At 40.4% G+C, this 13740-nt stretch overlaps 1 pseudogene; it reads right to left on the bottom strand.

Moving 5' to 3' along the window:
• Positions 1-443: 443 nt before the first annotated feature.
• Positions 444-7199, bottom strand: LOC121950061 (annotated as a pseudogene).
• Between the last annotated feature and the right edge of the window lie 6541 nt (positions 7200-13740).

Here is a 13740-nt window from a genome sequence, read left to right as displayed (position 1 = left end):
CAGACCCAAGGTGGTGAGTAGTAAAAAGGATAAGCACTCGATGAGGATCTTAGAGTCACTGATCAGCAATTACAACTTAAATATGAATGCCAGAGAGCAATAATAAAAAAGAAAGAAAAGAAAGAAAGAGAGAGGAAACAGAGAGTGGCAGGTCTGAAGGGACTCAAAACCACCCCCGCTGGAATGGGCCAAAAGCTCTGCCACCTCCCCCTCCCCCCCAGTTGAAATCCCCGTCCGTGTGACAAGAAACTTGTGCTCCAGGAATATATACACTAACAAAACTAGGGTCTCTAATCAGCTATTATGGCTTAAATATAAAGGTCAGAGAGCAGTGTTAGTCTCACTGCTCTCTGACCCCAATAGAAAGTCCCCCGGCAGGTTAAACCTATGTCAGCCTAACTATGGGCTGGTCTGGGCAACCTGAGCCAGCCCTAAACTTTATTAAAGAGGAAGGTCTTAAGTCTACCCTTAAAAGTGGAAACGGTGTCTGCCTCCCTAACCGAAACTGGAAAATGGTTTCATAAGAGAGGAACATGGAAGCTGAAGGCTCTGGTTCCTATCCTACATTTGGAAACATGGAGAACCACAAGTAATCCTGCATTTTCAGAGCGCAGTGATTTTTATGGTTGGTAAAGAACAATGAGCTGCGACAGATAGGATGGAGTCTGACCATTTAGAGCTTTGTAAGTAAGGAGGAGGATTTTAAATTCAATCCTGGAATTTACAGGGAGCCATTGCAACAAAGCTAAAAATATGAAATATGAAGAAATATGGTCCCTTTTCTTGATTCCCATTAGAACATGCAGCGTTCTGCACCAGTTGGAGAGACCTAAGTGATTTGTTGGGGGAACCGTATAAAAGGGAATTACAGTAATCCAGACTAGAGATGACAAATGCATGTACTAATTTTTCAGCATCTGTCTCGGATAGGATATGTCTGATTTTTGCGATGTCACGCAAGTGAAAGAAAGCAGTCCTTGAAGTTTGGGAGTCAAAAGATAAATCTTGATCAAATAAAGCTCTCTGAGGTTCTTTACAGATGTGCTAGAGGCCAAGGTAATGCCATCTAGACAACATTGTTAGAAGAATTTCTGAGGTGTTTGGGGCCAAGAACAATACCTTTGGCTCATCCAGGCTTTTATGTCCTTAAGACATGTTTGAAGTCTAGATAGCTGATCAGTTTCATCTGGTTTCATAGATAGATACAATTGCGTATTGTCAGCATAACAATGGAAATTTATAGAGTGTTTTCTAATAATGTTGCCTAGAGTAAGCATATATAAAGTAAAAAGGGATTGGTCCAAGCACAGAAACTTGTGGCACTCTGAAGCAGACTGTAGTATGCGTGGAAGATTGATCATTGATGTGAACAAATTGGGAACGATCTGATAAGTAAGATTTAAACCAGGTTAGTGCTGTTCCTTTAAGGCCAATTAACTGTTCCATTCTGCGCAGCAAAATTTGATAGTCAATGGTGTCAAAAGCAGCACTGAGATCTCAATCAATATGTTGTTATTAATTTTTACGAGTGCCATCTCTGTACTATGATGAAGTCTAAAGCCTGACTGAAAGTCCTCGAATAAACTATTATCTTGGAGAAAGTCACAGAGTTGATGAGCAACCACTTTATCAAGGATTTTAGAAATAAAGGGGAGATTAGATATCGGTCTATAGTTAGCTAAAATCTCAGGATCGAGAGTGGGCTTCTTTAGAAAAGGTCTAACGACAGCTACTTTAAAGGACGGTGTACATAGCCCGTTAATAATGACGCATTGATTATATCTAACAAAAGAATTGTCTAATAAGGGTAAAGCTTCCTTAAGTAGCCTAATTGGGATGGGATCTAGCAGGCATGTTGATGGCTTAGATGCAGAAATCAGAGTAGAGAGTGTTTAAAAACAGTCCAAATAAATTCCAGGCCTTGCTGCCATATCCAAGTCCAGGGTCAGATCAGTTAAGGGCAAGAGGTGATGGATTCTATCTCGAATAGTTATAATTTCATCATTTAAAAAAGTCATAAAGTCATCACTTCTTAGGGCCGAAGGAGTCAGCCTGGCTACAGTGTTGAAAAGAAACCTGGGATTGTTTTTATTCTCCTCAATTAATGATGAGTAATAGTTTGCTCTGGCATGGCGGAGGGCTTCTTATACATTTTAAGACTATCCAGCCAGACTGAACGGGACTCTCCGAGGTTGGTTGAACGCCAATTTCTTTCAAATTTTCACGATGTTTGTTTCAATCTGGGGGTAAACCATGGGGCTAATTTTCTTTGTTTCATTATTTTCTTCTTGGAAGGTGCAACAGAGTCGATAGCTGATTGCAGTGAGCCAGCAGCACTATCAACAAGACAATCAATTTGAGAATGACTTAAGTTAGTAAGAGTATGATGTCAATGCAGAAAGGAATCAGTTTCTTAAATTTAGCCACTGCTGAATCAGATAGACATCTAGAATAGTAACTCTTACTGAGGGGCTTGTAGTCAAGTAAAAAAATAGAAAGTTATTAAATAATGGCCTGACAGGCAGGATTCTCAGGGAAGACTAAAAAATCGTCAATATCGATGCCGTATGCTAGGACAAGATCTATGGTGCGATTGTTGCGATGAGTGGGTTTATGTACACACTGACTGAAGCCAATTGAATTCAAAAGCGTGGAGAAAGCAGAACTAAGGCTGTTATTTAATATCCATGTGAATGTTAAAATCCCCTACAGTAATTACTTTGTCTGATTTAAGCACTAAACTTGATATAAGCTCAGAGAATTCAGATAGAAATTCAGAGTATGGGCCGAGGGCGCAAATAGAATTAGCTGTAGAGTTTTCCAGGATGGGTGAGAAAGACTAAGATAAAGGCTTTCAAATGAACTACAATTTAGCTTAGCTTCAGGCTAACGTACTCATCAGGACAAAGCCAGGTCTCAGTGAGGCATAATAAATCAATATGATTATCCAATATTAAATCAGTGACTATAAGAGCTTTGGTTGATAGGGATCTAATGTTAAGAGTCCACATTTAATTCTCCTGTTATGATACTGTTTGACAGGAGATGTATTATTTTTATGAGATTTTTTTTGTACAACTCCCCTTTCATTTATTTTAGATTTAAACAAATGAAGTGGTTGGGGGACAGACACCGTTTTTTATAACATTTACATTATGGTTGTGTAACTGTTCTAGAAGCTCAGAGAATCGTGTAAGACTGCAACTCTGCACCCTGGTCCCAACTCTGGGATGTCATGGCTTTGGGCTTCTAATAAACTCGGCCAGATTCCTAGAGAGGAGATCAGCTCCATCCAAAGTGGGATAGATGCCATTCCTCCGGATAAGACCAGGTTTACCCCAAAGTGTGCCAATTATTAACAAAGCCCACATCATTTGCTGGACACAACCTCAACAACCAGCGGTTGAGTGATGACATGCAGCTGAACATCACTGGTCATCATTTGGGAGGGGTCCAGAGAAGATTACAGTGTCCAACATCGTCTTTGTGTACTCATACACCGACTCTATGTTAATTTTGGTGACCTCCGATTGGCGTAACCGGATGTCATTGCCGCCAACGTGAACAACAATCTTACTGTATTTACGCTTAGCCTTAGCCAGCAGCTTCAAATTTGACTCGACGTCGGCCGCTCTGGCCCCAGGGATACATTTGACTATGGCCGCTAGTGTCACTAACTTCATGTTGCGTAAAACAGAGCTACCAATGACCAGGGTTGTGTCCTCAGCCAGTGTGTCTGAGTGGGGAGTACTTACTTGAAACATGAAGGGGGGTGAGGGGGGGTTGGAGGTGTACCATGGGCTTCAGCTTACCATGCTTCGCTCAGACCGTCAGACAGTCACCCAGCCACCTGGCTGCACGGGGGTTGCCAGGGGACAGCTAGCAGAGGCTACGCTATGTCGCCCCTACAGGGGCTTGCTCACTATCGCAGCTAAAGAGGGATTTTCCATGGTGGCGCTCCCAGATCGCTAAGCCTCGCCTCCAGCGCAGCAGTACAACTGTTACTAAAGGAGGCAGAGGAGTAACTAAACATCTGACACACTGAGCAGCAGAGAGCAGCAGAAGAGGGAGAAGAGCAGGGAGAAGCCATCGCTCACCAGAGATAAAGCTAAAGTAGCTAACGTGCTAACAGTAAGTGAGCGGCTGTGTGATTAACCAGGAAAAAACACTGAGAGGAGAAGACAGCTGTGAGTGATTGTGTAAAACTTATGTGAGTTTTCAGTCACAGACAAGTAAGAAGCAGCTGAAGTAAGGAGCAAGATAGAAGATTAGCTGTGAATCGCTCATAGGAGCAGCACAGAGACGCTACCAGAGACACAGACAGAGATACACCGGAAGTGAGGTAACATGCTTAACACAGTACATCAGCACGTCCATCAAGATCATGACCTGTTCAAGTCATACTATAGCATGTCGTCCAAAATAGCATAAAAAATTCATACAATAACTTGTCGTCCAAAATAGCATAAAAAAGGCACACAATAGTCTGGCGTCCAAAAATAGCATGAAAAAGTTATACCATAACACTTGGTCCGAAATAGTATAAAAACATCATGCTATAGCATGTCGTCTGAAACAGCATATAAAGGTCATACTATGGCATTTTCTCCAAAATAACATGACAAGGTCATACTATGTCATGTCATTCAAAATAGCATGAAAACATCATATTACAGCAGTCGTCTAAAGTAGCATAAAAATGTCATACTACAGCATGTCATCCAAAATAGCATAAAAAATTCATACTATGGCATGTCTTTCAAATTAGCATTAAAAGTCATACTATAGCATTTTGTCCAAAATATCAATCAATCAATCAGATTTATTTATAAAGCACTTTTAAAACAACCAGAGTCGACCAAGGTGCTGTACAAAAACAATAAAAATAAAAATAATAAAAATAATAAAGGACAATAAAATAATAGCACTAAAAACAGCATAAACAATAAAACATAATTAATAAATAGGCTAAAAGTGTACTGCCCGTCGTATCTATGCACATGTGAAGCAACAACCCTACGTGATGTTAAAAGCTAAAGAAAACAGATGGGTTTTAAGAAGGGTTTTAAAATCAGACAGTGAGGAGGCCTGTCTAATGTGCAGCGGCAGCTCATTCCAAAGTTTTGGAGCCGCAACAGAAAACGCTCGATCCCCTCTGAGCTTCAGCCTTGTCTTGGGCACCCTCAGGAGCAGCTGGTCAGCTGACCTGAGAGACCGGCTGGGTGTATAGGGGTGCAGAAGCTCAGAAAGGTATGGTGGGGCAAGACCATTTAAAGATTTAAAAACAAATAAAAGAATCTTAAAATGAATTCTAAAATGGATGGGCAGCCAGTGAAGTGAAGCTAAAATCGGTGAAATGTGATCAAACTTTCTTGTGCCTGTTAAAAGACGTGCAGCGGCATTCTGCACCAACTGGAGACGAGCAATGGAGGACCCACTAACCTCCAAATACAGAGCGTTGCAGTAATCCAGTCTATTAGTTACAAAGGCGTGGATCACTGTTTCAAAGTGCTGTCTGTGAACAAATGGTTTTATTTTAGCCAGCTGCCTTAACTGGAAGAAACTTGATTTCACCACAGCTTTGATCTGGCTGTCAAATTTAAGATCTGCGTCCACTATAATCCCCAGATCATTAACGATGGGTTTGGCGTATTGTGCCAAGGGACCTAGATCAATTGGGGGGGTCACAGAAGTGCCACCAAAGACCAACACATCAGTTTTTCTCTCATTAAAACTCAGAAAGTTTAGAGCCATCCAGGCCTTGAGGTCATCCAGGCAATTTAAAAGAGGCTGAAGAGAGAATGAACCAGCCTTTTTGAGGGGGAAATAGATCTGACTGTCGTCAGCATAACAATGGAAAGCAACACCATGCTTTCTGAGGATGGAGCCAAGTGGGAGGAGGTATAAAGAAAATAACAGAGGGCCCAGGACCGAACCTTGTGGGACCCCACATGAAAGAGGAGCAGTGGAGGACACAGAGTCACCAAGACTAACACAGAATGTCCGATGGGACAGGTAGGACCTGAACCATTCCAGAGCCGTGCCACTGTTCCCACGCACTGCTCCAAACGAGCAATCAGTATGTCACGGTCCACTGTATCGAATGCTGCAGTTAGATCCAAGAGCACCAGGATAACGCAGTGACCAGAGTCAGTAGCTAAGAAAATGTCATTAAAAACTTTTAAAAGGGCCAACTCTGTGTTATGCAGACTTTTAAAACCAGATTGGAAGATCTCAAGAACATTATGTTCACTTAAAAAGTCCATGAGCTGAGAGTAGACGATCTTCTCTAAGATTTTGGTGAGGAAGGACAATTTAGAAATGGGCCTAAAATTACTCATAACAGCAGGATCCAGTCGAGGTTTTTTAATCAGGGGTTGCACGAAAGCGTGTTTAAAATTCACAGGGACCACTCCAGAGGACAGACTGCTGTTAATGATGCTGTGTAAATGTGGACCAACAGTGGGGAACACCTCCTTATATAAACGAGGCGGAACAGGGTCACTGGGTGAGCCTGAAGGCTTTAAATGATCCATAGTCTCCTGCACGATAGACAAAGACACAGGCTCAAATGAGTCAAAAACAGCAGAACAGGGGACCAACACTGAAGGGTCGTAATCAGGAGGTGAAGTAAGTGCTCTGGTAGAAGTGACTTTAGCAATGAAGAAGTGCAGAAAGCTTTCACACACAGTAGGGGAGGAATCCATTCCCACCGTCTGTGGAGCATTCAGAGCAGAGTTTATCACCTTAAACAACACGCGAGATTTGTGACAGTTTGAGACAATAATGTCAGAGAAATAACTTCTTTTAGCCTCTTTCACAGTGGACTGGTAAAAACGCCAACAATCCCTCAACATTTGAAAAGATACCTGCAGTTTATCTCTTTTCCACCTCCGCTCAGCTCTGCGACATTCCCGTCTGGCAGTGCGGGTTGTTTCATTCAACCAAGGCTCAGTTATCACTTTTTGCTGCTTGCTCTTTAGCGGGGCCGCAGCATCAATGGCAGTTTGACAGGTGCCAACAAACTTAGAGCAAAGAGCCTCTGTGTCATCGCACACAGGGTCGGGAGTGACGCAGTTCTGACTGAAAGCGGCTGAGAAGCGAGCAGCAGTGGAAGAGTTAATAACCCGCCGTGTGCAAGCAGCAGCGCGAGGTTTAACTGTGTTGGCGCATACAGTAGCTTCAAACAGTACAGGCATATGATCATAAAAAGACCTACTTTGTTGTCCAAAAAAGCATAAGAGATTCATACTATGGTATGTTGTTTTTATCCCAGTAACGATAGCACTAAGATAGCATCATCGGAATGTAAATGTCTTGAACTTGCAAGTTAAAGCAATAAGTTTGTGACTCCAAGAAATGTATATCATACATAATGGTACAATTTTAAGAAATAAATAATGGCTATGCAATGCACGTTATGAATGACATTACCTGTAATGTTTCTCCGGACTACTTGGTACGCTGTTGCCCTCCATGTTTGCCTCTGGGGCATGTGCATGTGCAGTTGGAGGAATCGTGGATCAATTACTCTCCCTGCGACCTGACTGTGACCTCAGTGACATAATTTCAGCACTTTTCGATTAACTACCTGTAAACTTGGATTCATGCTCACAGTAAAGACTTTGCAGTTGTAGAAACGTGAGTTGTATTCATAAGACTTTGCACTCAGATTTTACATTCATACTCAAACTCGAACCCAGTTTCACAGACTCATGTATATCACCGCAGAATTTTGTGAAAAACAACTTTTTTGACATAGAAATTGTTAAATTCCAAATAAGAAAGATTAATTATGGATGCATCTTTTTGACAGCTATCTTACACCATAGTTTTAGTGCCATAAGTCTTTGATATATTCTCTGTGTGATGAATGCCATGACAGTAGAATGAAGTCCATGTTTACAGCAGATGTTTTTAAGTTTGCCTTGGTCAGATTCTCACCTGCAGTCTCTAGAAAGCCGTTTGGTTTTGGAAGGTGGTCATCTCCTTCAGTTGTTTAGTAGTCAGTATGGACAGCAGACTCTGACGGCTCTGTGTAACAATCACTGGTCATCTTTAATCATCTGTTAGTTTGACAAATCATGGCAGGTTAACAAGATCAGGAACTCAAAAATATGAACATGCACTTATGTATACATGAGAGAGCAAGGCTTTATTTCAAGGGTCTTTAGTTTTCTAATAATCGGCAGGATTTCTCCTGCAGACAAAGTTTCTCATTTAAAACCTTGGCAACCACTGCTCTATGCAGAGCAACTGTAAAAAGAAAATGGATTTATCAAAAAGACAGTCTGACTGTAAAAGAAACCTTTCAACATTGACAAAGTGTTTCAAAATTCAATTCAGTTCAGTTTTTATTTATAAAGCCCTGTATCACAAATCGCAATTTGCCTCAGTGGGCTTTACAGCATATAACATCCATCTGTCTTTACACCCTCACATCAACTGAGGAAGAACTTCCCAAAACACCATTACTGGGGGGAAAACTGGTAGAAATCTCACAGGGAGCAGCTGAGAAGGGATCCCTCAGAAGGGATCAACATAAAGGGAAGATGTTTCTTATAGTTTCACCTTCTGCTAACCATAAACAAAGGCTCACAGCTGCAGCTTCAAGTTCACATTCATGTAGCTAATGTTAGCCAGAGCCTCAAATCAAAGTGTGTCCTCTGAGTTGACCCCCAGCCCCCACAGTGGCAGGGAGCGAGGCAGAGGAACAGTGGGGTGCGTAGGAGCTAATGAATAAAATAAGAGCAGGGCAGCGAGGTGCTGAAGGAATGCTCTGCACAGTGACTTCAGATTGAATAAATCACTGTAAGAGAAACACTGGGGTACTGTATGAAAGACGTGCATGCTCATGGTCATCTGGCGGGAGGGGCTTAGGACAGACGGGAGAGCTGCAAGAAGAGGGGGTACTTTCAAATCCTGTCTGTTTGTTTGTTTTGCCTTTTCCAGATGTCTGCCCACCCTAGCTTGGAGGAACTTTTAAAGAATTACAAGTGTGCCAATTGAACTGTATCAATTTCCCAAAAAAATAGTATGACTCTTTGTAGTAGAAATCCTATAAATGCTTTGGTAATGACAGAACCTTTCACTTTGGAAACGTCACTTTACAAAACGGTCACACCTCATCATCCATTTAGTAGCTCCTCTGGAGCTCTGCACAGTTTCTGTCAGCAATCACCGTTGGAGCTGTGGATGTTCAAACAGGCTTAACATCAGTGTCGATGGAAATCAATTTAGATTATTTCATCTAAATCACACAAATCAAATCACATCGGTTAGTTAGGCAGCTATATGGACATGATGAACCTGTTGATGAGGCTTATCCTGGTTATGATTATATTCAGGATGTGGTGTTTACACACGTACAGAAAAATCAAGTTATTCATATTCCATGTATACACCACAATTTCCCATGGTCCAGCTAACATATTTGCGTTTTAAGAGAGAAGCAGAGGCAGACCTTTATTTCTAATTTCCTCTGGTCCTTGTAACACTTCCTGCTTGTTTCACATTCTAATCCCTCAGGAGTCCAATATGTTCTACCTTTCCCTGAGGGTCTTTTATTTTGAAACAAAGTAGAATCAATCAAAGGGACTTCCTCTGGGAGACACACAGAGGGGGTTGCTGTTCTTGGAGGATTTGTTCGCAATAAAAAATCACTGTGTTTATCAGATATATTTACTGGGGTTATTTTCAGTTATTTATGTTTGCTGTCATTCCACAGCCAACTATTAGAGAGCTTTAGAGTCAGACTTGTGCTTTTATTTTTATAGACAAGTCCTGGATTGACTGAGTTTAAAAATGAATAAGACCCAGTATCTATTCAACACTAAATCCTTTCACTTAATCTAAATACTGTGTGCTTGCTCCTGCACTCATCCCTCTGCAGCTCTGCTTCTACTGATAACACACCCAGAGACAGTGGATGCTCTGATGCTCGTATTCATCCCCTCTAATCCACCAGAACCCCCCCTTTACTACAGAGAAGTAATTCATAGGAAGCAGCAATCTGAAGAATAATATTTCAGCCCACAGGATCATTTCCTGCCTTGTTGCTGAGAGGAGCAGATTTCTACCGACACTGAGAGCAGCCTAAAGCTCCCTGTAATGCTCTCCTTTCTCCCTCCAACTGCTGTGTCATCGCCAGCAGCGCTTTTTCTTCTTCACTTCTTTAGTCTTCTGATTCAAAAGTAAAAACACAGTCACGCACCACAAAAGACTTCTAAAATCTTTAATTTTCCTGCAGAATCACAAAACCACTTTATTTCAAAGGAAGATGAATATAAATTAGTGATGTATGCGGACAATACAATTGTGCACCTTACAGATATATATAACTCATTACCTGTCCTATTCGAAGAAATTACAAATTACAGTGGATCGTCTGCTATGAATTGAATTTAAGTAAGACTAAAGCAGTTTAATTAGGTGGCAAATTGGAAAGAGGTTTCAAAAAACAGTTTGAATTTAAGTGGGAGAGGAATAAAGTGGAATATCTGGGAGTAACCATACCTAATCATCTGGAACTCCTATATCATTGTAATTATTGAGCTTTGGAAAATGTGCTAAAAGAAGACTTAAAAAGGTGGAAAATCTGACCTCTTACTTTGATTGAACAAATTTATATTATTAAAATGAATGTTCTGCCACATTTCCTATTTCTATATCAAAAACTCCCATTATACACACCACCTACGGACATGTTTTAAAGTTTGGAATGGGCTGCTAAGAAAATTGATATGGGATAAAAAGAAACCAAGAGTCAACCTTGAAATCCTGCAAGAATATAAAGACAGAGGTGATCTTAGAGTTCTATATAATTACTCTGTATATAACACATTTAAAATCTGGAGAAGAATATGTAAAGTAGCTAAAGTCAGACAACAAGAAATCCTCTGCCTTACAGAAACAGCCTGGGACCATGACTTTACTCGCAACAGTATTGATGATGTTTTTAAGACATGGCAATGTAAAGGATTTTATCAAATGTACCATGAAGATGGAGTAGACTCATTTCAAAATCTAGCAAATAAATTTGGCTTCTCTATCTCCTTTTGAAATTCATAGTAAAAACACATTGAAGTCATAGCCTCAAAAACATAATCAGACTAATCTATAAAATATTAGGAACACATTTATGAGGAAACACATCATATCAAAGATAAATGGGTGAAGGACTTGAAAATAACCTTATCAGAAGATGAGTGGAGTCAGAGTTTTAAATGTATTTTTCTTAGTGTAAAATCACCCTTTGGCAGGAATATGCTTGGAAGATGAATATAAGGTATTTTAAAACACCACTGACCATATCAAAGTATGCACAGAAAATATCTAGCTGCTGAAGGGAATGTGGAGAAAGCAAAGCAGATCATACTCATACGTTCTTTACATGTGGACAATATTGGTCAAACATCTTAAGTATTTCTTGTTGGGAATATGTCCTAAAAGTCTACAAAAAGACGGACAATATCTGTTTTGCATTCTGAGACTTATGGCACTCAAACAAATAACAAGAAATTGGAAAAACATAGAACTTCCCAAAGTAAATAAGGTAAATAAGTGGTTAGAAACAGTAGAGGACATATACAGAATGAAAAAAAGGTAACTTACAATATCAACAAAGAAATGCTGTTTCAAAAAGATAGGCCTTCTTTAAAAGTAATTGAGTATAAATTATGCAAATATTTATTATTAGCATTATCACATAAGGGATGAAACATCAAAGCCTTATTTTCCTTTATTATTTATTTTATTTTTTTCACCATTCTTTATTATTATTATTATTATTATTATTAATTTTAAATTAATTTATTTACCTCGCCCTTATCAATTGCATTGCCCAGGTCTAGTTCATATGGGTACTATGCGTATTATATTGGGTACCTTAGTAGTATGTAATGTTATGTTTTATATTATGTTTGATTGAAGCACTGTGTTTTACAGGGAAGGGAAAAAAGTGTCAAAGTTTGTGTCAGAATTCATAAATAACTGTAAATGCATCTATGATTTGTAAAATAATGAGACAATAAAGTATATAAAAAACAAACAAACAAAAAACATTTTATTTCACTGCAGTATATTTCCACAATATCACACAATGGACTGTGTTCACTTGCCTTTTCGTATCTACAGATTTCAACAAACAACAAAAGGTGTTTCCTTTCACTCTGAAGGTATATCAATCCCTGCTGCGTGGATGAGCTGTGTGTGGTGTACAGAGCACAAAGTGGTCCTCTGCCTTTTTCTCCTCAAACAGTCCACAGTTAGGAGTCTCTAAATTATTCAGGAAAGTGTGCACACACAGCTCCAAAGTGAAACAAAGTGAGTGAGGTGCGCCGTGTCAATATAGTCAGTAACCCAGTGAACATGGAGGCTGGCACAAAGAAAGCTGGATTTAGGATTTCTCTGAATCCATCCATGAATTGATTAGTGTGCTGTGCTAGTGTGCTCCTTACTGCTGACACAGTTTAATGACCTTCACCCCTATTACCCCCCCCCCCCCCCCCCCCCATTACACCCCTTCCTGTTCAGCCACACAAACCCATACACACACAAAATATACTGTAAAGTATGTTGGATATTTATAGACAGGAACATCCATGAATAATAGAGGGTTGGGGGATGTGGGGGTCTGTGAGTTTACATCAAGAAAGCAAGATGTGATGCTACAGAGCAGCCTTAGAGCTCCCTGTCACTGAAGCTGTGACGTGTCCCCACATGGCTTCAGGTCACGGCTTTAGAGAAACAGATATAAATACATCCAAAATAAATACTTAATACAGCTGGAATATATCTGCAGCAGGGCACACACTGTACAGGGAATGCTGGGTAACACTTTGTAAATTGACCTCAACTTCACTCAAAATACTGTTAAGACCTTCATGATGCACAGAAATTAAAATTTTGAGTTTTCATCAAACCCTGTTGGCAAAGTGATGCATTATTTGCCATAAAACAGGAAGCACTTTCTGAGGGGCAAGGCATGCACCAAAACTCACCAAACCTGGCACACACACCAGAAGTCCTAAAACATGATATCAGATTTTTTTTTGCTCTGATATGCCAAAATGGCTCTATAGCCCCTCCTACAAAATAGCCCCTGCGGTACATTTCACCTTGAACTACAAAATTTGATTGGCATTTGTAACACCCCAAGACCTACAGAAAAGCTTTTTGGACCCAAACCCTAAACCCAACAGGATGTCAGCCAGTTTGAATTGAATGTGCAATTTTGGTGTATTTTTGGCCATTTTCAGGGGTTGTAATTTTTCAATCTTCTCCTACAGATTTCATCCGATTGACTTCAAATTTTACACACCCGCTCACAGGGCCTGGGACATCAAAAGCTATTCAATTCGTGACTTTTCGTCACACCCTGTGGGCGTTACTGGGCCAAACATTTCCATGTCTCGCCATCAACCAGGATGTAAACAGGAAGTAGTTTATAACTCTGAGGGACATGGTCCAATCTTCACCAAACTTCATATGTTGGATGATAGTCCCGCCCTGAACACATCTACATGATAACTGTTACCATTACTCATAGCGCCCCCTACTGGCAACATGAAATGACATGTTTTCTTCTTTGATGGACTGCTCCTACAGGTTTTATCCGATTGACTTAAATCTGGTGACAAAAGCTTTAAGACCTTAATGATGCCTCCCTCGGAAGTATAGGTTTTCCATGAATGTCGTTGCCATGGAGACCCAGTGGTGTCCGCCAAACAGGAAGTTGTT

The sequence above is a fragment of the Plectropomus leopardus genome, chromosome 11 (genome assembly GCF_008729295.1).
Source record: "Plectropomus leopardus isolate mb chromosome 11, YSFRI_Pleo_2.0, whole genome shotgun sequence".
In the NCBI taxonomy this organism is placed as follows: domain Eukaryota; kingdom Metazoa; phylum Chordata; class Actinopteri; order Perciformes; family Serranidae; genus Plectropomus; species Plectropomus leopardus.
This window is presented reverse-complemented; position numbering and strand designations above follow the sequence as displayed.